Genomic DNA, 23,347 nt, shown 5'->3' on the forward strand with positions numbered 1-23,347 from the left:
CCTTGATATTCATGGAATTGCCTCTAAGGCAGTTGATACCACTCTTATTTTCAATGGCTATATAAAATTTCAGGCAATAGATTGTCTGTATTGATCTAGGTAATGCCAGCTGCTGTAACAAATAAATCATATAGTCTGCGGACTTAACACAATCACAACGAATTTCTGGCCCACTTAAGGACCAGTGACAGTGTTCCTGGTAGACTGGTATCCTGCCTGTGGTCCACTGGGGACCCTGGCTCCTTCTGTTGTGGAGCTCAGCCTTCTTTAGTGCCTCAGAGGCTAGTCCAATCAGCAGATGGATAAAGAAGGAGAGGGAATGATCAAGTGTTAAAGACTTTACTAGCCAGGCCTACACATTACACTCAACATTTCTGCTCATGGTTTATCAGCCAGAGCTCAGTCATTGGCTGCATCGAACTGCAGGGGCTTCCCTGATGGCTCAGCAGGAAAGAGTCCACCTGTCAATGCAAGTGGATATAGGTTTGATCTCTGGGTCAGGAAGATTCTCTGGAGAAGGAAATGAAAACCCACTCCAGTATTCTTTCCTGGAAAACCCCATGGACAAAGGAGCCTGGTGGACTAGAGTCCATGGGGGTCACAGAGAGGTGGACATGACCTAGCGTCTAAACAACAACAACCACAATAATGGCAAGGGAGGCTTGGAAATAGTCTAGATCTGTTTAGAAGAAAGAAAAGCTGTATTTTGGTAACCATGTAAGTATCTCTGCCTTAAGAACTCAAAGACTTGATTAAACAGTTACAGCCCGGCTCAGTATAGAGCCAGCACTCAACAGGTGCTACCTTGATGATTGTAAACATATGGCTTGGTACTGTTCTGACAGTGTAATGCTCTCAAGACTTAATACATGAAAGTGATACACTGAGTTTTCTGAGGATCTATTAGGAATACAATGCATAAGCACCTCGATTTGTAGCGTGTCCCAAACCAGATTCCCTGCTCTCTCCTACCAAATTTCCTCCTGTTGGCTGTGAACTCCACTATCCACTCGTGGTTCATACTGAAAACTCCAAATTCTCACTGGCCTTGTCTCAATCCCTCCCTTCTTGTATCCAGTTGCATCCGTCCCTAAACATTTGTCCAAGTGGCTCAGAAATAGCTCTGGATCCACCCTAACATTTTATTCTCATCATCACACCCTTAGTTGTGACTTTGGTGTTTTTTGCCTAAGCTAGAACTTTTGTAAACAAAACCAGTCTGCCTACCTGTCCCTACACCTCCCTCATGCCACCCACCAAGATGTTGCCTGGGTAGGGTTTCCAAAATTGGTTCTTTGCCCAGCATTCTCCATGGGCTCTCCTGTCCCCAGAAGAGAAAAATGCAAGTGTGCAGCCAAGCCAACTTCATTTCTAGCCAACTTCCAATCATTTTTTAGGAGATGAGTTAGTCTGGGGGCCAAAACATGCCTGGTTGCAATAAAACTTCATGATATTTGGTGAATCTGAGCCCATGTTTTCTATAATTATGAGAAAACCATGAACATACAGTTTTCCACTGATGGTTAATGTGAAGGTAGTAACATTACAGGAATAAAAGATAACATTCCTATGCTTGTTCAGTCGCTCAGTCATGTCTGATTCTTTGTGACATGAACTGCAGCACACCAGGCTTCCCTGTGCTTCACTGTCTCCCGGAGTTTGCCCAAACTCATGTCCAATGATGCCATCCAACCATCTCATCCTCTGTCATCCACTTCTCCTCCTGCCTTCAATCTTACCCAGCATCAGGGTCTTTTCCAGTGAGTCGGCACCTTGCATCAGGTAGCCAAACTATAGGAGCTTCAGCTTCAGCATCAGTTCTTCCAATGAATATTCAGGGTTGATTTCCTTTAGGATGGACTGGTTGGATCTCCTTGCAGTCCAAGGGACTCTTAAGAGTCTGCTCCAGTGCCGTAGTTCAAAAGCATCAATTCTTCAGTGCTGAGCCTTCTTTATGGTCCAACTCTCACATCCATACATGACCACTGGAGAAACCATAGCTTCGACTAGACAGACCTTTGTTGACAAAGTAATGTCTCTCCTTTTTATTTATTTATTTATTTTTGTCTCTCCTTTTTAATACACTGTCTAGGTTTGTCATAGCTTTTCTTCCAAGGAGCTAGCATCTTTAAATTTCATGGCTGCAGTCACCATCCACAGTTATTTTGGAGCCCAAGAAAATAAAGTCTGTCACTGTTTCCATTTGTTGCCCGTCTATTTGCCATGAAGTGATGGACCAGATGCCAGGATCTTAGTTTTCTAAATGTTGAGTTTTAAACCAGCTTTTTCACTCTCTTCTTTTACCTTCTTTAAGAGGCTCTTTAATTCCTCTTTGCTCTCTGCCATTAGAGTAGTGTCATCTACATATCTGAGGTTATTGTTATTTCTCCCAGCAATCTTGATTCCAGTTTGTAATTCTTCCAGCCTGGCATTGCAGGGTGACAATATACAGCCTTGACGTACTCCTTTCCTAATTTTGAACCATTCTGTTGTTCCATGTGCAGTTCTAATTGTTGCTTCTTGACTTGCATACAAAAGTTGGAGAGTTCTGATAAAACATGGCCCACTGGAGAAGGGAATGGAAAACCACTTCAGCATTCTTGCCTTGAGAACCCCATGAACAGTATGAAAAGGGGGAAAAAAAGCATTCCCACGAGGGAACCCATTTATTCCTTGACATCCAACACATAGTAGATGCTTAGGAAATAAGTGTTGAATGAGTAAATACGTGAAAATGGATGCAACTGAGTCACAAAGACCTTTTTTAAATGAACTATAGTTGATTTACAAGCCTTCCCTGGTGACTCAGTGGTGAAGAATCGCCTGCCAATGCAGAAGACTTGGGTTCAATCCCTGGGTCAGGAAGATCCCCTGGAGAAGGAAATGGCAACCCATTCCAGTATTCTTGCCTGGGAGATCCCATGGAAAGAGGAGCCTGGCGGTCTGTAGTCCATGGTGTCGCAAAAGAATAGGACACGACTTAGTGAGTAAACAGCAGGGTTGATTTACAATGCGACGTTAATTTCTGCTGTACAACAGAGTGACTCAGTTATATATGTGTGTGTACATTCTTTTTTATATTCTTTCCCATTATGGTTTATCCCAGGATATTGGACCTGTGCTATACAGTCAAACACAACTGAGCGACTGAACAACAAGACAATGGGGCCATGTTGTTTATCCATTCTATAAGTAACAGTTTGCATCTGCCAACCCCAAATTCCCAGCCCATCCGTTCCCCACGCCGTCTCCCTTGGCACCCACAAGCCTGTTCTCTGTGCCTGTGAGTCGTTTCTGTTTCATAGATAGGTTTGTTTGTGCTACATTTTAGATTCTAAAGACCTTTCTAATTGCTTTCGCATCCATCACTGTATACAGTAAAATCCTCTTCCTTAGCTCAGAGATTCTCAATCTTGGCTTTATCCACATTTTGAGCCGGATAATTCTTTGTTGTGGAGAACTGTCCTGGGCATCACAGGATGTTTAGTAGCATCCCTGGCTGCTACCCACCGGATACCAGTAGCACTTCTTCCCCAGCTGTGATGACCAAAAATGTCCAGACGTTGCCCAAGTCCTCCTGGAGGCAGAACAGCCCCCATCGCTGCTTTAGCTGGTCCCAGGGAGGTGCTGCACCTCTGCAGAACTTCACTGCCTCCCCCTGACAGAGCCTTCTCCCTCCTGCAGCACTCTGCTACTTGCACGCCCAAGACACATGCGTGTGCATACACGCACACGTGTGCGTGTGTGCACGCATACACACATCTCCCTTCTACTGCCCCCACTTTGGCATATAAACCTGTCAGAGAATGAAGACTCTCTTACCCTCCCTCCCCAACTGTCCACTTACTGAACCCAGGAGCTGGCTGCCATCAGGGGTGTCTCCTTTCTGAAAGTCTCCAAGCATCCCGTCCCATTGAAGTCAGCAGGAGCGCCGGCAGAGGGATGGTGCCAGAGCATGTGGAACCGCCTGCCCTGTGTTTTTCTTTGCCTTTGAAACCTCAGGAAGGAGTTGTGTGGAAAGGATTTTAAGAAAACAACGTTTAAAAGGGCCCCTCTGGCCACACCTACCAGATACAGGCCAGGTCAGCAGCCTGCACGCATAGCCAAGGTTGTAATGTGCCCACAGTTTGCTCCGATTTGTTAGATGTTTCTATGGGTATCATTCTGGGAAGTGCTACTCTTGACTTTGACTGTTGAGCACTTACTATGCACTCGGCAAAGTACTTGGTGTGTATACACTCGTTTCATATCACAGGAACCCTGGAGATGGACACTATTATTACCCCATTTTACAGCTGAGGAAATGAAGGTTGAGAGTCTCCTCAACCCCAGGGACAAACCTAGTAAGAGAAGTCACTGGGATTTAATCTCAGGACCTTCCGCTTCAGATAGTAGCTAAGATTTACTGATGTGTTTACTGAGTGTCAAGTACTGCCTGGAGCACTTTGCATTCATTTATTTAATGCTCCCAACCACCCTATGGACTCGATCCCTTTATGATTCCCATAAAGAGAATTGAGGCACAGAGAGGTCAAATGACTTGTCCAAGGTCCCACGCTGGGCTCCAGTGGTCTAGCTCTTAAGCCCTATGCTGTGGTGCAGAGATGGGCAAACAGTGTCTCACGGACCAGATCCAACCCACAGCCTGTTTTTGTGAATAAAGTTTTATTGAGACACAGCCACACCCATTCATTGACATGGAGCTGCTTTCCAACTACAGTGGTAGAGTTGACCAGTTGCAGCAGAGATGATGTGACCCACACAGCCTAAAAGGTTTACCCTCTGGCCCTTTAGAGAAAACATTTGCCAACCCTTGCTCTCAGGCCTCCTCTGATCACCATCCAAACATCCGAGCTGAGGGACCCCCACAGCCCGCTAGATTTGGAGCATATGTTGTAGTTTTAAATAAGTTGATCTTTTTGGCAGCTACTGGAAAGAAAATCTGCATCCTAGGAGGTGTTGTGGAGGTGCCCTCAGAGCTGATTTCTCATCTCCATCATGTTTCTTACTTTAAAATTAGGCCAGCAACACAAGTGCAGGCTCCTCCTCGGCCCCCAGGGAAGGGAGAGGAACGTAAAGAAATCTGAGACTCTTTTCCCTTGCTTCATTTAATCCCAGACAAGCAAGTAAATAAGCAAATACATAAGCTACTAGTTCGGGTCATCCTAAGTGCTCTGGAGAAAATAAAACAAGGTGACTTCTACACCCAAGCATTCTCCATACTCACCGGGGAATTTTTTTAAATCCTAATATTCAGGCTTTACCCCACAGAAGTGCCTGATTCAGTTGATGTGAAGTCAGGACTGGGCATTAGTTTAAAAAAAAAACAACAACACTCAAGGTGGTTCTAAGGTTCAGGAGAGTCTGAAGGTGGGTCACAGGTGATGGTGAGACAACATTCATGGGGTGGGCAGGCAGCTTCTCTAAGGAGGTGGCCTTTGGCTAAGCCAGATGAACAATCAGGAGGAGGGAACAGCATGTTCAAAGACCCAGTGGCAGGAGGGCATATGATGCTAGGGGTTCAGCCTGCCCAGAGCTTGGGCTGCCAGGAGAGGGTGAGGAAGGATGAGCCTGAAGGGCTGCCAGGGCCTGGGCCTGAGAGTTCTGAAACCAGCGTTGTTCAGGCTGCAAGTCTGAATGCCTCGGTGGGTCATGAAATCAGTTTAGTGGGTCACAGCTGGCCCTGGGCAGGGGGAGACAAAGAATAGAAGAGAAAATATTCATGTGTGTTGCCCATGAGGTCAGTGTGGTTTCTCGAGACTTTTATTTCAAGTTTTATAAAGGCGTACCCTGCACGGCATTGAAAAATGTGTTTCTTACTGTGCGTCTCCAAGATTTTGAAAGCCACTGTTTTTCGTCCCTGTGAAAGTCTGGAACTGAGCCCGAGGGCAGTGGGGAGTCATTAAAGAGGTTTTAGTAGGGGCACGACAAGGTCAGATTTATGTTAAAATCTTACCCGAGGAACATGGAGAAGGGATTCAGGGAGGTGGGCCATGGAGGCTGGGAGGCGCCCCCGGGGGGTTGCTGGGCTGGGCCATCAAGAAGCGAAGATGAAACCCAAGGGGTGTCCAGGGTGCGGAGGACCTGCGGGTAGCTGTCAAAAAGATGCATGTACCCCCAAGAAGTGCCAGGGGAGTGGAGGGACTGGAAGGTTGGAAGGTTGAGTTTGAGATTCTGCCTCCCAGCCTTCCCTCAGGAGCCTTGACCCCAACTTGTCACCTTTCCTGTGGCCCAGGTATCACATGCATGACGGACCTAGGGCCCTTCTTTGAACACTTCCTCTTTGCCAGACACTCTGCTAAACACTTTCAAGTATTAGCTCATTTACTACCCTCACAACAACCCATTGGTAGGTACTATTATTAGTCATTCCCATTTTATAGATGAAGAAACTGAGGCCCCAAGAGGATAAGGGCACAGCTATGACCAAGTTGCATAGCTGGGATCCCAGCCAGGCGGTGCAGTGCCAGCATCAGCAGAGGGTCCATGGGAACCAACAGCTGAGGGCTGTCAGGAGGATTCAACGAGCGATACATTCAGGGAGTAATGCATATATAGCAGTGACTGGCTAGAGCTTCGTGAGTGATCGCTAAATAGCTGTTGGTGCTATTGCAAAGTGATAGTGCAAATCAACAGTAGAGCTGGGGTTCAAACCCACATAACTAGAGAACAGAATGGCAGCTCCAACTGCCAGGGCTCAGATCCCACCTCTGCGGCTGCCCCTCTGGGTTGCTGAATGTGGGACTCACGTTAGCTCTCATTTAGGCCTTCACTGTTGAGGACTTAGAGCTGAGTCTGGCCTGCGGTAGTGGCCCCTTTCCAAGTGTGAGCTGTTAGTGCTACTGTCCAAACAGGAACACAAGCCCCAAGGCCAGGGTCGGGGTTCAAGCTCATTGTAGCCAGCTCACTCCTAAGCACATAAAGCCCGGTTTAAAAGAAGCCAAGGCACCAAGGTTTATTTCTCTTCTGCTCCCTCAAACCCTTAATCCCTTTTCTCCACCCAACAGTGGACCTAAATTAGAGCGTCAGGCCCAGGAGGGACTCGGGAAGGGGCAGCCTCAGAGAGCGCTACAGACTCACAGCCCCCAGGGGCCACGTGGCCTGGGCCGCTCCCGAGTCTGACCTGGTCAGCCGCCTCCTTCCTGTCTCATCTCAGAGAACTGTTTTCCTTGGCGCAGGACGGAGACAGGTGACCCCACCTCGCTGGTTCAGGCCCAGGCTCGTTCAGCCTCTCAGACACTTGGTCGTGGCCTCTTGGCTTCCCTGCGGTTGGCACAGCCTTGCCCGCCTTGGCTCCTGTCCTCCGTGCCGTCCCCTGAAAGTTCAAGTGGCCCTTTCTGGAACGTGTTTGTCCGGTCAAGGTTGACAGACTCCCCAAGCCATCTCTTGGCTTTTGTGGGAGACTCTGGCTGCCAGGCTGCTGTGGACATTTCTCTCAAGCCTTGTCTTTCTTGGGCTGTGAAGTTAGCTAAAGAAGCAGGGGAACTGGCTGAAAGCTGGCACCCATGTTATCCAAGACAAGGCAGATGAACGAACTGTAATTTCATGGATATAGCACCTGGTAAACATTTGGAGAACTTTAAAATGCAATATACAAGCTCTTCTTGACAACCAGGATATGAACCTGGCAACCTCTTACAGTCTCTTAAATTTGTTCCCTCATTCATTCACTCATCTGTTTATTCAGCAGATATTTATTCAGCACATATTCTGTGCCAGGCTCTGTCCTAAGCATTTGGGATAAATAAGGAACAATCTAGTTACGGTCTCTATTCTCATGGAACTTATTAGGTCTCAAGCCGCACCATCCAAAAGAAATGTAGGTTGAGTGAAAAACACAAACCACATGTGTAATTTGAAGTTCCCTAGTAGCCACATTAAAAGATAAAAAATAAGTGAAATTAATAGTATGTTTTTATTTTACCTAATGTATCAAAAACCAATCAAACCAGTCAATCCCAAAGGAAATCAACCTTCAACATTCATTGGAAGGACTGATGCTGAAGCTGAAGTTCCAGTACTTTGGGCACCTGATGCAAAGAGCTGACTCATTGGAAAAGACTTTGATGCTGGGAAAGATTGAGGGCAGGAGGAGAAGGGGACTACAGAGGATGAGGTAGTTGGATGGCATCATCAATTCAATGGACAAGAGTTTGGGCAGGCTCTAGGAGATGGTGAAGGACAAGGGAGCCTGGTGTGCTGCAGTCCATGGGGTCGCAAAGAGTTGAACATGAGTGACTGACTGAACAGCAACTGTATGTAAAAAACTAGTATCATTTCAATATAAGCAATACTTTTACAATTATTGATGCACTGTTTTACATTTTTTTGGTATTAAGTTGTAGAGATCAGGGTGTGTTTGACATAGCCACATTTCAAGTGCTAAAGAGTCACACGTGGCTCACGGCTGCTATGTACGACATAACAGGAAAGGGAAGCATCAAACAACTAAATTTTCAGCTAATTGTTCATTACAATGAGAATAAATGCCATGATCAAAAAGTGCACGATTCAGTGAAAACTAATTTAATAAGGGTGGGTGGTGGTGGTCAGGGAAGGCTTCCTGGTGGCAGTGACATTGTGACATTCATGCAAAAATTCTAAAGGTGGAGGTGGGTGGGGCGAGCATCCAGGGCAGAGGTAATAGCTGTGCATAGAACCCGAGGTAGCAAGGCGCTTGCTGCTTTTAAGGGACAACGGGTGAAATACCAGTGTTGCTAGAGGGTAGAGTGGTGAGGGACGTGATGGGAGAGAGTGAGAGGGTCCCCTGAAGTGGCCAGCATTTGTCTGGTGCAGGGTGAGGCTGCATTACTGAATGTCAGCTGGCACTTGGAGGGGCAGCCGCACCTCCTAGTTATTCCACATGTCGAGAAGTTTGGCTTGGCTGGTGTATTGGATTCCTCCAGGACAGCCTGTGTGGATAGCTCAGCCAGTAGCCATTGCTCCTCTTCTGGACCAACAGACCCCCAGTCTTGTTGGCCTTGTGCTCAGGCCAAAGGGATAAAGGATGACTAGACTAAGCCCCTTTACCATGAGCCAGTTCTGACTGATGAGACATAAGGCCATGTATGCTGGACGATGCTGCTATAGATGGTCCTCTGAGAGAAAATGAAGGGCTGAATGCGCCTTTCCCACTTCTTCCTCCTTTGGATAGGTCATCCGAAGCTGTGTTGCTTAGACCTGTGGCCTGTGGCATCTTCTGCCCACGGGAGAGGCCAAGAGATATGCTGACCTAGTGGGTGTGTCTCAGTCCTTAACATTCTTGACCCTCCTGGGCTGCCGTTGCCAGACGTCTCATGAATTGCGATGACGAATTCATCTATAGTTTCCTGTGAGGTGCCCTGTGTGGAGTGAGCAAACATTTACCTGCCGCTTACTACATGCCAGGCCTTCTTCGCAGGGCTTTATCTCACTTCATCCTCTCAGCATCTCTCTTATCCAGGTTGTACAGGTAAAGCCAGAATTCACACTCAGGTTTTTGGGCTGTTTTAACCACTATTCATTTTTGCCTCTCTGTTTTTCTAATGTGTGCATTTGCAAAGTTTATTTTTCCCTGCAGAATGGCATCGTTCTAAAACAGAGTTTCTCCTTGGCACTTGGGACATTTGATTCTTTGTTGTGGGGGCGTCCTGTGCCTTGTAGGATATTTAACAGCCTCCCTGACCTCTACCACTAGATCCCAGTAGTACCCTCCCGCAGTTGTGACAATGAAAAATGTGTCCAGGCATTGCCGAGTGGCCCCTGCAGGACAAAATCACCCCCTCCCCACTGAGAACCTCTGCTCTAAAAAATGCTTCACTGGACCTCCCTGGTGGGCCAGTGGTTAAGACTCCACGTTCCCAATGCAGGAGGCACGGGTCCGATCCTTGGTTGGAAAGCTAAGATCCCGCATGTCACTGGGCACGGCCAGGAAAAAAACAGAAAGAATGAAAGATGTTTTAGTGCCAGTCACCTGCTTGGCTCTTTGTGCAGGCTGATTAATCTTTCTGGTCTTCAGTTTCCTCTTCTGCAAAACGATGGCCGGGGCAGGGGCAGGGGGGTACAATATTATTCATCTTATTTATTTTGAGGATTACATGAGCCAATGTATGGAAAGCAACTAACATAGTGCATGGTATACAATGAGCTCTTTCTCAGAGTGAAGATTTGGCTTAGATGTCCCTCTGTCCTGTCTATCTTTAGCTAACAGGAACTGCTAGCTGGATTTTACTAGTAAGAGTGAATCCCATGCTCCAGAGTAAAATCTACCAGGATGTTGATTCTGGGAGTCAGGGGTGCCGTTTATCTTGCCCCTGCCCCAAGTAGACTCCTGGGACTTCGATCTGTACCATAGTAGGTGCTCATAGCATTTATTGAATGAGTAAGTGACTTAAACCCTTGTGAATATCTACAAAACTATTCTTTTTAATGCCTCTTAAGGCTTCTCTTATCTTTCTTTGTATTCATTTTTTCTTTGTTTTTTTTTAACTGGGTATTTTAAAAATTATTTTTAGTTTGTTTTTGCTGTTGTTGTTCAGTCATTGTGTCCAACTCTCTGTGACCCCATGGACGGCAGCACGCCAGGCTTCCCTGTCCATCACCAACTCCCAGAACTTGCTCAAACTTATGTCCATCGAGTCGGTGATGCCATCCAACCATCTCTTCCTCCCTCTTCCTCTTCTCCTCCTGCCCTCAATCTTTCTCAGCATCAGGGTCTTTTCCAATGAATTGGGTCATCGCACAAGGAGGCCAAAGTATTGGAGCTTCAACTTTGTATTGGAGCTTCAGCTTCTTATTGGAACTTCAGCTTCAGCATCAGTCCTTCCAATGAATATTTAGGGTTGGTTTCCTTTAGGATTGTTTTTGCTATAGCTGTGTTTTAACCATCCCAGGAATTGTAGATCCTGAGGATTCTTTGGTGCTGCTGTGAGCTAAAGAATCACCAGCTGGACCAGCCTAACTCCAGAGCCTTGAACCTGCTTTAGTCACTTCCTTGGTTTATTTCAGCCTTCCCTGGTGGCTCAGCTGGTTAAGAATCCACCTGCAAAACAGGCAACCCCAGTTCGATTCCTGGGTCGGGAAGATCCCCTGGAGAAGGATAGGCTACAGACTCCAGTATTCTTGGGCTTCCCTGGTGGCTCAGCTGGTAAAGAATCCGCCTGCAGTGCAGGAGACCTGGGTTCGATCCCTGAATTGGAAGATCCCCTGGAGAAGGGAAAGGCTACCCACTCTAGTATTCTGGCCTGGAGAATTTCATGGACTGTATAGTCCATGGGATTGCAAAGAGTCGGACACGACTGAATGACTTTCACTCACTGACTTATTTCAGCCCCATGAGGCACCCTTTGGCCCTTTGATTTTTCCTCAGCAGCTTCTGGCTGCATATTAAATCTTGCCAGGGGTAAATCTCAGCAGAGGGGGTGTGCTTCAAGCTGTTGGGTTTAGGATCCATGTCAAATTTGGAAGTCCTTTCCTCTTTTGTGTACAAACACCATTATAATAAAACTTCTTATTACATGTAAGGAAAACAAGGATGCAGAGGGTCACACCTGTCCCTGAAACCTAATCCAACCACTGGGAGAAAACAGGACTGTGAATCAGGATGGCGTTTCCCTCCCTGCACCCGTTTTATAAAATGTATCTCGTGTTCTTCCATCGGATCCTGACAGTAGTAACTACAATCCAGCATGAGTAGGAACTGATATTTTTCTCGAGTGGCCGCCATTTTGCAAACTCCTGTTTCCATTTCTCCACTGGCCTCCACTGTGGAAATGAGGGCTGTCTACTTGCTTAAGTGTATATGTAAGTGTTGAGAGTCATGGTTCGTGACCAGGGCCCCAGGGCACCTTTGGCAGTGCCTGGAGACAGCTCTAGTTGTTACGACTTGGAGAGGGAAGTGCTGCTATTATCAAGTAAGGATGAGGACCAGGGATGCTGTGAAAGAGCCTACAATCCATAGGCCAACTCCACTCAGAAAAGAGTCATCCAGCCCAAAATCTTAAAAGTGCACAAGCTGAGAAATCCTGAGATCAGTAAAGGTCCATTGCTTCATTTATTAAAATGGAAAAAAAAAAAATGAAATGGACATGAGAGTCTGTAGATTGGAGAATGACTAAATAACCTTTTGTACATAATTTCTATGGAATAACTGGGCATTCCATATTAAGAATTAGGTGGTTCTATGTGCATGTGCATGCTGCGCGTAGTGATGTTGAAAATTGCCCACGGTATATTTTTTACATAGTATTTTTGGTTAAAATAAATTAAAATCTGCTTTAGTAATATTAAGGAATTTTCTAGGCATAATAGTATTATGTCTGTGTTTTTGAAAAAAGATTGTGGGTTTTTTCAGAGATTCGCTTACAGATAATATTTACAGATGAAATTTTTCCAGATGAAAGTATATGTTGGCTGGGGTTTGCTTCCAGGTACTATGAAAGAGGAAGGAGATGGATGAAAAGAAAGCTAGACTGGCCATGAGTTGGTTGTTGAGGCTGGGTGCTGGGCAGAGGGAGGCTCATAAGCTGAGTCTGGGTATTTTTGTGTATGTTGGGATTCCACATAATACAAGTTGCTACACATATACACATATACATGCATACATAAACGCATTGAAAGAAATCTGGTAGGAGATACATAATAAATAGGTGTAGACAGGCAGACAGGCTTCCCAGGTGGTGCTAGTGGTAAAGAATCTGACTGCCAGTTCAGCAGACACCAGAGACACAGGTTCAATCCCTGGGTCAGGAAGATCCTTTTGTGTAGGAAATGGCAACCCGCTCCAGTATTCTTGCCTGGGAAATTCCATGGACAGAGGAGCATGCAGTCCATGGGATCGCAGAGTTGGACACGACTGAGCATAGCATACAACACAGACAGACATAAATTTGGTTCTGTGTAACAGAGAACTGAAATCATGGTGGCATAAATATCCTAGAAGTTTATCTGTCTTTTATGTAAAACTCTGAGCTGATATAGATAAATGCATCTATATTTTTATATAAGATAAATATATTGTTTTTCTGTAAGGTCATCAGAGACCCAGACTCCTTTCATCCTGTTATGTCATCCTTAAAATGCTGCCCTTTTCCTTGTGGTCCAAGATGACACTCTATCACATCAAAGCCTAGCAAGTAAGCATGGGAGAAAAGGGGAGGTTCACCCCACTTTTTAAAGGGCCTTTAAAGTGTCACATGCATCACTTTTGATTCCATCCTGACCATAGTTTAGTCACTTAACCACAGCCTCACCACAAAGAAAGCTGGGATATTCATTCTGGTGCCTGTATGCCGTGCCTGGAATCACAGATTCCTTGATTGTAAAAGAGGGGGAAAAAGGAAGAATTCTGGGGATCACTTAAAAAACTCTACCATGGCTTACTTCAAACTGTGAAGGATGGTTAGTACAGACAAGTGAAACTATGGAGGACCTCATCTTTTTCCATTATATGTTGCTTTAATCAACTCATAATCAACAAATCATAAGCAATTTGTTTTTATTTTGTAAAAAAAAATATAAAAAAGCTATTTATAAATGGGCATACTGGATTCTTGTGCATAATGCTGTGAGGCTGTAGGGTGAAAGTATATTTTGGCTGGGATTTGCTTCCAAGTACTATGAAAGAGGAAGGAGATGGATGAAAAGAAAGCTAGACTGGCCATGAGTGGTTGTTGGGGTTGGATGATGGGTAGAGGGAGGTATTCAATATTCAATATCCACTGTCTGTGTAGTGCCAATTTCAGTGACTATACTCGATGCTAGAGCTTCCCCGGTGGCTCAGTGGTAAGAAATTCGCCTGCAATGCAGGAGATGCGGGTTTGATCCCTGGGTCGGGAAGATCCCCTGGAGGAGGAAACGGCAACCCACTCCAGTATTCTTGCCTGGAAAATCCCACGGACAGAGGAGCCTAGCAGGATACAGTCCTTGGGGTCGCAAAGTCAGACACTGAGCGACTGAACACGCATGCAGACTGCGTGCTAAGGAGCTGCCTGAACAAGACAAAGCACGTCTGGCAGTGAATCAGTAAACACGCAGCGTGTGGTAAGATCCTGATCCGACTTGGAAAGACAGCAGGGCCCGGGGATAGAACGTGGGGAGAGGTTGGCGTGAGGGGGAGATGGGTTTGATACTCTGATCAGGGAAGGCGTCTCTGAGGAGGTGACATTTGAGACAGCACCTGAAGTCAGGGAGAGCTCTGGGAAAGAGAATGTGTGGCGGAAGGAACCAGTGCAAGGGCATGAGATAGTTTGAGTGAAGCAAAATAGTGTCCCTGCATTTGAGGAAAAGACAGACCTTCTGTTACTGAGCCAGGTTCTCGGACTCTTCAATCAACAGAAGTTGTTAAGAGGCCAGACGAGAAATTCAGGCAGGGCTTTCCTGGGACTTATGCTGCATGAAGGAGGGGAAATACGTACTAGCAGGTGCCCTTGCTCGCTCCCTGGGGGAGTAGGTCCCTTAAGTGGGGTGAAGGTAGGGGTGGGTCCAGGGGTCGGGCCAGAGGTGTGGCTTGGATGGCCTGCCCACCCCGTTGGTGGTGCTGTGTGCAGGGTCCATGCGCCTTCCTCTGGCTCCCGGCACCTAAGAAGTGGCAGTTGGCTGTTTGGTCTCTTTGTATCTTGTTCATAATTCGTCCCAGCTGCGCATACACGCGGTTACTTGCAGTTACTTTTAGTCCCTGTAGTTTCTTTGTCTTCCATTGCCCAGAGGAAGCGTTTGTCCAGGTGCAAGCAATGCAGCCAAAGGTCCCAGGCCCGGCCTGTCTCACTCCTAGGAGACGAGATCGGAGGGGTGCTTAGCACCCACATCATGTGGGACCTTGGATCTGGTGTTATATTAAGCCATTTAGGTATTACTCTTAAGTCTTTATGGCCAAAGGTTGTTTTTCCTAATTATTTGCAGTTATTTTCAAAATGTGAAAAAGCATTCCACTGACACAGTATCATGCAGTGGAAAGAGGTTCTGTTCAGCACCCAGTCAGCTCTGGGACCTGAGGACATGTATTCAGCTTGTTGGCCTGTCAATTTCTTTACCTGGAAGGGTGGAAAAAAGAGGAGTTTGTGTCCTGTTCCGTTCTACGATCTGTACAAGTGGTAAGTCAGCCTCACACTAGCTCCAGTGGTGCCATTTATCCCCATTTGACAGGTGAGAAAGTTGAGGCTGAGAAGTCAAGCAAGATCCCATACCCCTGGTAAGTGGCGGAGCTGGGATTTGAACCCAGACTCCCAGGCCCCCTAGGGGGTCCTGCTCAAGTCAGCCCACTGTTCTGGGCTCCTGTTGGCTTGGCCCCACTCACAGGCTGATTGGGAGAGGGCAGTGAAGAAAGATTTGTGGCAGCGGTTTGGCAGCACGTAGACGCTGCACAGATGTATTCATATGATTGCAATACTGTCAGATAACTCTCCTCATTCAAAATACATTTTTAAAAACTTCCAAACCCCTAATGAAATCATTGATTCGGGCCATGAGCATGAGTGGATGAAAACATTAGAGGAAAGATGTAGGGGAGCTTCATACTAGGGGAAGCAGGGTGCTTCCACCTGGTCTCACTGTCCCGTCTGAGCGTCTCTGGAAGGGTAGGGGGACACCTGGACACCATGCCCCCCTGATGCGAGGCAATGGGAAGAACTCAGCACTGCTCGGAAGCCTTGCTCCCCCACCTGATTAATCCGAGCCTAATCTCATTTTAAAGTGAAATCATGGGAAATGAAGTAGAAAGAGAAATAATTAACAACACCATGAGGAAGCAAACAGATAAGTCCAGAACATGAGATGGTCTACAAGACAACTCACCTACTTCGCCAACATGTCAATATTCTGTTAAAAAAAAGAAAGGAAGGGGGAGGCTATTCTAGTTTAAATAAATATAAGAGATAGACTAGGCAAATGTGATGTGTGGTCTTTGTTTAGACCTTATAAACAGGTATCTTATAAACCAGTTAAGGGCATGTGGAGACAAGATTTGAAGATGAACAGTGTTCAAGACGGCACCAGGAAGTACTGTGACTTTTGTCAGGCGTGATCATAGAAAGTATTCAGATTTTTATGATACAAATGAACTTACAAAACAGAGACAGACTCAGACCGAGAGAAGGAACTTAATCGTTGCTGGGGTGAAAGGATGGGGAGGAAGCGATAGGGAGTTTGGGGTGGACTTGTACAAATTGTTATATTTTAAACAGATAACCAACAAGATCCTACTGTATATGTAACACAGGGACCTCTGCTCAATGTTAAGCAGCAGCCTGGATGGGAAGGGGGTCTGGGGGAGAATGGATACATGTATGTGTATGGCTGAGTCCCCTTGCTGTTGACCTGAAACTATTGCAACATTGTTAATCCACTATACCCCATTACAAAATAAAAAGTTTTTTTTAAAGTGTTCAGATTTTTAAATGATGTTCTGTGGAGAGAGGAGACTTCAATAATTTTTTAAAAACACTTTACCGAAGAGAGAAAAAAAGAAGCTTAGAAGAGACACGTGTGGCAAGATCTTGAAAACGGCTGAATCTGAATGGTACGCAGCGATTCATTTTACCATTCTGTCTGCTTTTGCGTATGATTCAGATTTTTCATTAAAAAAAAAAAAAAAAACTTATAGCCCTCACTGCAAAATCATCTTACCAAAAAAGGAGGGAAAAAAAAAACCCTCAGTCTATGAAATTGCATAAAATTGAGCTAACCTCAACACAAGAAGAAAAACATTTTAAAAAACTCATGAATCATGGCATGGCCCATTCAGTTTGAGCGTAACGGTGTAACTAAAAGAGATCCATCATTAGGGAAGATTAAGACATCTACTGCCAGCGTGGCAGATGGCAGGCAAGTAGAGCTTTCAGAATCAGACATCCTGGCTTTAAATCCTTCTCTGCTACTTGTAGTTGATTCTAGACAAGTGACTTCAACTTCCTGTGCTTGCTTTCCTTATCTGTAAAATGGGATCTAAGTTCTGCCAATCTCACAGGGGCTATTGGGAAGATAGAAAGAAAGAAAAGTGAAGTCGCTCAGCCGTGTCTGACTCTTTGCGACCCCATGGACTATAGCCTGCCAGGCTCCTTCCTCCATGAGATTCTCCAGGCAAGACTACTGGACTGGGTTGCCATTTCCTTCTCCAGAGGAGCATCCCAACCCAGGGATTGAACCCGGGTCTCCCACATTGCAGGCAGACTCGTTACCATCTGAGCCACCAGGGAATCCGGTTTAGGAAGATAACATGAGGTCAAATCTGAAAAGGCCCTTAAAACAGTGCCTGGTTCCTAGACAGGACTCACTGCCTGAGAATTACTGTTTTTCAGTTTCATAGGAGTCAGTGCTTCATGGAGACCCAACTAAGGATTTGAATAGGATGAAGATATTCTAATATTTATTTTTAGAATTTCTTCTCTTTTTGGGCTGTGTCGGGTCTCAGCTGCAGCTCTCGGGCTATGCGTTGCGGCGTATGGCCTTCTCTAGTTGTGGCTCACCGGCTCTATAGTTGCGGTGCTTGGGCTTAGTTGCCCTGGGCCATGTGAGAGCTCAGTCCCCCGACCAGGGCTGGAAGCCATGTCCCCTGCATTGGAGGGCAGTTTCTTAACCCCTGGACCACCAGGGAAGTCCTTCTAATCTTTTGTTTCTAGTACTGTTTCTTTTTGCATTTCTCCACTATCTTTCTCCCACCCGTCCCTCTTCCTTCACATTAAAACGTTCTTGCTCTGTGACCTCAGAAGCAGTTTCTCCGTGGTTTAAAACAGGTCCAGGCCATTGCGGTGGACTGTGGCTGGGTGAGTAAGAGGGAGCGGGGCAGTGATGGGCAGCAGGGCTGGTGTGGTGTCTACTGATTGCAGGGACTGGACTCAGCAAAAGGCCTTTGCCATCCAAGGGACGCTGCCTGCCGCCGGCTGCCGCTTGCCTGCCTGCTGGGGAGGTCCCCGGGCTCCCGGTGGCCTCCGAACCCTTGGTGTTCCCCAGCCACCGCTGGCGCGGGCAAGCCTTTCCTTACAGTAAGAGTCCCCGCTGTTTTGCTTTGTACCTTGTTTTGTTGGTTTGGATTGGAGTCTTTTTTTAATGGCTCTGCATGAGAAATATTCTATAAAGTTCTGCATTTTGCTCCAGGGCTGTGCTGAACCCAACCTGAAATCAGGGGAGTGTGTGTGGTCCCATCTCGATTGTCACCACACATTGGGCGCTTTTGTGAAGTTTGTCTCTTGTGGGTCTAGTGAATATGGGAAAGCGCACTGTAAAATGCAAGCATCTGACCTTGAGTCATTTTTTAAGCCAATCTCCAGCGGTCATGTACTGTATGATTCTATTTATGTAGTATTCTGAAAGTGACATTTTAGAGATGAAGAAAGGGTTAGTGATTGCCAAGGGTTAAGGGTGTTGAGGGGGGTGAAGGTGACTGCACCTCTAAATGGGGTAGCACAAAGGAGATCTTTGTGGTGATGGGATAGTTGTTTCTTTTTTTCGGAGGGTCCTTTTTAAAAATATTTATTTGACTACACCAGGTCTTAATTGTGCATGCAGGGTCTTTGATATTCGTTGTTGAATGTGGGATGCTTTTTAGTTGCAGCAGGCAGGGTCTTTAGTTGGGGCGTATGGGGTCTAATTCCCTGACCAGGGATCGAACCCAGGCCCCCCTGCATTGAGCGCATGGAGTCTTAGCCCCTGGACCACCAGGGGAGTCCCAGAATAGTTCTCTCTTGATTGCAGTGGTGGTTACATGAATCAGCAGATGAGATAAGATGACACAGAGATACAAACACACTGTCCCAATGTCAGTGTTCTGGTTTTGATCTTGTACTATGATTATGGAAGATATAACTGTGGGTGAGGAGGGAGGGAATTGAATCAAGGGTACCCAGGACCTCTTTGTACTTTTTTTGTTACAACTTCTTGTGACTCTGCAATGATCTCAAAATAAAAAACAAAACTGGATTCTCCTAAACAATGGGCCCTTGTTTTACATGGTATTGGGGCTGAGAGAAGCATAGTAAAAATTCTTCCATTGACTGTTTTTATTCTGCACCAAATTCACATACAAGAGAATTTATCAGACCTGAATGAGAGAGCTAAGTCTGGGGCTAAGATTCAAGGCTCAGGCTGGTTTTCCTTTCTGACATAAGACACAAGGCTTTCCTTTCTAAGATAAGAACTTCATCTGCTTGACTGAAAGATGGTAAAAGGAGTAGACTGCTGCTGTGGGGCAGATGCAGATAATTGCTGCGTCCTCCTAAGAGAGTTTTGGATAAAGGCCTTCCCATCAGGGAATGGAAACAATACAACGTGTGAAGATAGGACAGGGCCATTAGGCATATAAATTTCAATCAGCCACTCCAAGGCAATTTGCCAATGTCACTTACAATTTTAAAGGCAGACCCCGCAGTTTTACTTTAGGCTATCACCCCTAGAGAACTACATGCTTGTGCTCCCAAGAAGACCCAACTCAGGCACTGCGGCATTAAGTTATAACAACCAACCTTAGGAGATCTGAGGGCTGGCCCAGAGCCCTGGGAATCCCATGCAGCAGTTAAAAAGAATAGGCTAGATCTCTATGTCATTACATGGAATGAACATCAAGACATTTTCTTATTAGAGCCAAAAATGTCCTAGAATAGGATGTTCAGGGAAATAACATTAATAAAAAGATATTCGTGAAATACATTTATGACAGTACTGTGTGTATTTAAGGATATAGTGGGTGTTTTGTGTGTTTATGACTAGAACAAGGTCTGCGAAGCTCTTCCTTGTATTGGTCACTGTGGATGTAGCTAATGGGAGATAGTGACCAGAGGTGCCCTTGCATGCATGCTAAGTCACTTCAGTCGTGTCCGACTCTTTGTGACCCTATGGATTGTAGCCTGCCAGGCTCCTCTGTCCGTGGGATTCTTCAGGCAAGAATACTGGAGTGGGTTGCCATGCCCTCCTCCAGGGGATCTTCCCAACTCAGAGATCGAACCCACATCTAAGATGGCCTTAGTTTTATCTACAATTCTAAAATTTATTGAAATGTTTTGAGATATTAGCTGGGTCCTTAAAACTGTATCATAAAAAATTAGAGTAATATAGATAATAGACCTGTAATAATAGATAATAGAGATAATAGAGCAGGAGGAGATCCATCTACGTGGCTGGGAGATCTGACCCAGCTATCTGGGGTCACCCATTGATGAATGCCAACTAGGACTGAAGAGCAAGTCAATCTAGAATGGCAGCTCTGTGAGAGCAGGGAATTTGTCTGACCAATTTGACACTGTATCCCCAGTGCCTGGAACAGTCCTTGGTCTTCCTAAAAAAACTGGGGGGGGGGGGGGGGGGGGAATAAATTAGTGAATGAGTAACAGTTTTGATTTTTGGTGTATGATATGAATAAAGTCATTCAAAAAACTAAGATCACGGTATCTGGTCCCATCACTTCATGGCAAATAGATGGGGAAAAAGTGGAAGCAGTGACAGACTTTATTTTCCTGGGCTCCAAAGTCACTGCAGATGGTGACTGCAGCCATAAAATTAAAAGATCCTTGCTCCTTGGAAGGAAAGCTATGACAAACCTAGACAGTGTGTTAAAAAGCAAAGATCACTTTGTCAACAAAGGTCTGAATAGTCAAGGCTGTGGTTTTTCCAGCAGTCATGTATGGATGTGAGAGTTGGACCCTAAAGAAGGCTGAGCACCGAAAAATTGATGCCTTTGAATTGTGATGTTAAGACTTTTGAGAGTCCCTTGGACTGCAAGATCAAACTAGTCAATTCTAAAGGAAATCAAACCTGAATAGTCATTGAAAGGGCTCATGCTGAAGCTGAAGCTCCAATCCTTTGGCCACCTGATGTGAAGAGCTGACTCATTGGAAAAGACTTATGCTGGAAAGATTGAAGGCAAAAGGAGAAGAGGACAACAGATGATGAGATGGTTGGATGGCATCATTGACTCAATGGACATGAGTTTGAGCAAACTCCAGGAGATAATGAAGGACAGGGAAGCCTGGCATGCTGCAGTCCATGGGGGTCACAAAGAGTCAGGCACAACTTAGCAACTGAACAAGAGCAACATGAATAGAGTCAGTGATTCTAAATGATTGACAGCTTGACTCAGTGAATGAATTAGTGAATGAATTTAGTGTCAACTGTGTTCCTACTTTACCAGCCTTCTTCCTCGCATTTGGAGAGGAGACAGAAAGTACCTCATTCATCTGGGGTGATGGTTCCCTCTGTATCCCAGCCTCGCCCCGCAACTTCTGTTAAGTGACATCTTCCCCACTGTAAAGGGGGAGACAGGGTGGAAGGATGGAGATGTGGACAGGAGGAGGGACTTGTGACTGTACCAGTCCGCAGGTGGCATCCTTCCCCCTAGATGTGGAAGTCGTCTGTGGGGACAGCAACCCCTGAATTTCACGGCACTTACAGTTTATTCTTACACTGAACACCAAAGACGTGACGTGCATGTATCAGAATGGGAGTCACAGTCTTCTAAGACTGTGCCACTCAAAGGTAGTCTGTGGACTTGCACTGCCAGTGAAATAGATACCTTCCAAGGTTTGTGTCCTGTGGGAGAAATGTCTTCTACATCGGGTAACCCCAGGCCTCTCATTGGCCTCCACTGACTCACGTGACCATCACCCTTGAGCCAATCACTAGACAGAGGGATGGAGGATGCAAATGGCCAGTCTCCGGGCCTGTCAGTCAGCCCCGCCCAAGCTACATGCACAGAAAGTGGGGGAGAATCAGTTCCCCTAAAGAAAGGAAAGATGCTGTTGCCACAAGACCCACCAGGACCAAGTGCCAGGCACCCTCTGCTCCCACCATGTTCTTTCTTTCTTAAGTGATAACTTTCTCCTCCATGCTGTGACTCTGGACTTGTCTGCTTTCTCTTCCTGCTTTCTAAGCTCCAAGTGGGACTACCAAAATCCCTCTGCAGTATATACATGTATGAAATCATCTCATCATATGCCTTAAACTTACATAAAATTTCAGTTATATCTCAATAAAGCTGGAAAAAAAATTAAACTAATGGGACTGGGGAGCAGGAACACCAAGTACATGATAGCCAGGCAGAACTTAATAAGTGTGACAACCATAATTAACAAACACCTTTATCATTTGCCCAGGAGCTTTTGGACACTTCTCCCTTCTGGGATGGCCTGGGGATAGTAGCATCCAACATCCATGTACTTTTAAATTTTTTATTTATTTTTGGCTGTACTGGGTCTTCGTTGCTGCATGCGGGCTTTCTCTAGTTGGGGCGATCGGGGACTACTCCTGGGCTTCTCATTGTGGTGTTTAGGCTCTAGGCTCGTGGGCTCAGTAATTGTGGCACACGGGCTTCATTGATCCACAGCCAATATCCACGTACTTCTGATCATGTCTACCTACAGTGCTAACGCTGGCAGGAAGAGTAAACCAGGGGTCTCAAAATCCTTTCCTAGAAGGGCCAGGCAACGAATGTAAATGAGTGTCCTGTCCAGAGCAGTGACAATGATGGTGACCAGCACGGTGTTTGGAATATATAACAGGCGATGAATAAGTAACGTTTATTCATACAGCACATCCATCCATATTACAACAAGTATTTATTAAATAGTCATCAAGAACCAGGCCCTGCAGGAGATCTGGGGACTGTAGTGGTGGACAAAATAAAATCCCTGCCATCAGGGAGGTTGTAGGCTGGTTGGGAAGACAGATGGAAATTAAATAGTCTAAAAATTGTTATAGTGACTGGCGTGTGAAAGAGAGGGCATGGGTCCCTGGAAGGCGCCGGGGGGGAAGGGTCTGTACTCAGGGAGGGGTAGTACCCCAGATCCCTGAGGAAATCCTGCTAGAGCTGAGACCCCCAAAGGGCAAGCGGAGGGGATTGGTGTTCCAGGCAGACGGAACGACATGTGCAAAGGCCCCGTGACAGAGAGCGTGGGGGAGAGGAAGGCCAGCACCCTGGAGTGAGACAGTGAGCGAGGGGAAGCTGGATCAAGGCTGCGCTCAGAAGTTTCTGCTTTGTTCTAAGAACAGTCAGAGGTTTTAAGCAAGGATGAAGTGAAGGCGGCAGGTTCAGATTTATGTTGTCAGAAGTTCCTCTGGCTGGCACGCAGAGAACGAGCTGGAGGGAGGCCAGAGTGGCCCCAGGGAGGTGGCTCGGAGGCCGGCGGTAGTTGTCCAGGGCAGAGAGGGTGGCAGCTTGGTCCTGGGCGATGGCCGTGGGGGCTGGTGGGGAGAAGCTCACAGGTTCCGTGGATGTTAGCAGGTACACTTGACAACCCCGAATAATGGATTGGACATGAGAGCTGAAGGAAGGGGAGGAGGGGGGGAAACCCTGGGCTTTTTGTGCGACCAGTGCCCATCCCCACCCCGCCTAGGCTCCGGGAGACAGAGGTGGGGGAGCAGAGACATTTCACGATAAGCAGATGTATTT

The 23,347-nt window shown here is 46.2% G+C and overlaps 1 protein-coding gene across 5 annotated transcripts in view; it reads left to right on the forward strand.

Annotated features, from left to right (window-relative positions):
• Positions 1–23,347, forward strand: part of EYA2 (EYA transcriptional coactivator and phosphatase 2) — a 253,772-nt gene that overhangs the window by 48,626 nt on the left and 181,799 nt on the right. Inside the window, exon 1 of one of the 5 annotated variants that reach the window (XM_061127415.1) lies at positions 17,660–17,735. The exons of 3 other annotated variants lie outside the window; for them this stretch is intronic. The gene's annotated coding sequence lies outside the window, so the exon portion shown is untranslated. Of the gene's footprint in view, positions 1–17,659; positions 17,736–17,931; positions 17,955–23,347 lie in introns of those variants that run through there. One more of the 5 variants, XM_061127418.1, reaches the window with a different exon arrangement.

The sequence above is a fragment of the Dama dama genome, chromosome 23, assembly GCF_033118175.1.
Source record: "Dama dama isolate Ldn47 chromosome 23, ASM3311817v1, whole genome shotgun sequence".
Lineage (NCBI taxonomy): Eukaryota > Metazoa > Chordata > Mammalia > Artiodactyla > Cervidae > Dama > Dama dama.